The sequence below is a fragment of the Python bivittatus genome, unplaced genomic scaffold (assembly GCF_059951505.1).
Source record: "Python bivittatus isolate LINGU-HERP-01145 unplaced genomic scaffold, Pbiv_v1 ctg000080_np1212, whole genome shotgun sequence".
Taxonomy (NCBI): domain Eukaryota; kingdom Metazoa; phylum Chordata; class Lepidosauria; order Squamata; family Pythonidae; genus Python; species Python bivittatus.
Window position 1 is genome coordinate 88351839 of NW_028277035.1, and position 2336 is coordinate 88354174.

A 2336-nucleotide genomic window follows, 5' to 3' on the forward strand; every position below is an offset into this window, starting at 1 on the left:
GTGGAGTTACAACAGAGCGCCAACTTCCGGGGTCGCGTTGATGTTTCGCCCCCCTCCCTTTTGGGGAGGGCGGGGTTTTAGGGCGGAAGTGAGAGAATCCGCAAAGGAGACTCGGAGAAATCCCACATTCCGAGTTGCCTGGGTGGCGGCGCGCTCAGAGCGCTGCCTTTCAGCCTTGGGAACTTTAAGAAGTGTGGACTCCAGCAGAATTCTGGGAGTTGAAGTCCACGCCTCTTAAAGATCCCGAACCTGCAAAAACTCTGATTTAGAAAGGGCTGGCTCGTGACGTTCAGAGCACTTTGCGGGCTTTACCATTCATGGGAATGCAACTGGAAAGGGAAACCCGGGCGAGCGTGCACAGTACAGGCGTTCGTCCTCTGGAGACACGAGACAGCCGCGCCAGCAGATGAGCAGGCGAAGCGGCGGCGGCGGCCAAGGGAGGCGTGGGGACGTACCTTCCGCGCAACACGCGTGCACGCGAGGCCGCTTTCTGAACGGGAAATCAGCTGCTGGGCAGTGCGGGCTTGGATGCTTTTATGGGACAAGTGCGTGGATGTCAAGACTTCCTGCCTGATAAATAAATACAACCAATAAATGTATTTCGTGCGGGAAAAATAGACGCAGGGGCCAACTGCACGAGCGCCGCGCTCCGTCATCGGACAAGCCTCGATATCGGCTGTAAGCAGCTGTGGGCAAACGTCGCACCCGCGCCGCCCGCTCCCACGGGGCTGACCAGCGCCAAGAAGCCCGTCGACGGATTGATTCGCTCTGTGCTCCGAGACCCGTCGGGGCTCAGCGGGCGCCTTCGGGGGCTCCGGGAGGGATGTGTCCTCGGGCCGGGGCACCTTTGCCGGGGGCGGGGCTGGCTCGTGCTCTGAAGGAGCGAGGGGTGGGTCGGGGTCACCGCGCAGCCTGAGGGGCGGACTCCCGCCCGCCGGGCCGACCCTTCTTTATTCGAGTTTCGTCCTGCCTTTCCGTTCCGTCGAACAGGCAGCAAAAATGAACATGCCAGAAAGGCGGCGGAGGAGCGCGCTGCGTGTCTCGCCGCAAACAGCAACGATTTTCGGGGGGGGGGGGCTCAGAAGGGACCCCCACTGAGTTCCTTGCGGATCTCAGCAATGATTTTCAAGGGGAGGGGACTCAGAAGGGACCCCCACTGAGTTCCCCGGGCTCTGCTTGAAGCGCTTCAGCCACAAAGCCTCAGTAGATGGCAGCACGAAGCCGGCCTTGGCCGGGGCGCGGAGGCTGCGCAGGTTGGCCCCTTTTGCGGCTCGCTCAGGAAAGCTGCACCGGTGTGGTTGCAAGGGGTCGAGCTCGGAGGTATAATCCCGTCCCAAGGATTTGGGGATGACTACGGTGGAGCTCAGAATCCCTCGCAGGGCGTCGCTATGTATTGCTCCGTTTCAGTTGGGCTCGGACCCACAATGTTATTAAATCTGGATGGGTTTTATGGTTTAGCTCGAGAGCAATAGGCTATAACATGGTATTCTTAGCACAGATGGTAAATTTGCACATGTACAGTACCCGTCTCTTTATTTACATTGTGGTATATTGTTTTTGTATTTTCTGTATCTTTTTTTTTCTCTGTGCATCTTGGATTTATGTTAATGTAGTTATCTGATATTGTTTGTTAATCATAATTCAATTTTAAAAAATGAAAAAAAAGGTTGGAAGCAGGGTTTCTCAGCCTTGGCCACTTTAAGATGTGTGGACTTCAACTCCCAGAATTCCCCAGTCAGCCATGCTGGCTGGGGAATTCTGGGAGTTGAAGTCCACACATCTTCAAGTTCCCAAGGTTGAGAAATGCCTGGTTGGAAGGGACGTACCTGTGAGGACCCAGATATGACATTATATGACACCCTCCCCCAACAGGGCACTCTCAAGATGTGTTTCTTGCTGGGATTAATGGATAGACAACTAGAAAAGACTTATGGATGATTGTTTTTATACATGGTAACTGCAGCGAGATTATTATATGCGCAAAGATGGAAAGACTGAAATACCCACAATGGAGGAACGGTTGGTGAAGATAACAGAATTTGCTAATGGCAAAATTGACTTGTTTGATTAGAGAAAAAACTACATTTGTGAGTGACTGGAAACCCTTTAGGAACTTTTTGCTGAAAACAGAAAAAAATGAACTTGTGATTTATGGGTTTAATGATTAGAAAGGGTAGAATATGGAAAGAAGGGAGCCATGATATAACCTTAGAGAGAGAGGATAAAATATAAAAGCATTTATAACTGCTGTAAAGAAGATTGGTAGTCATTTCTTTATACCGTTTTTCTTTTCTTCTTTTTTCTTTTTCTTCTTTCCTTTTTTTCTGTTTATCATT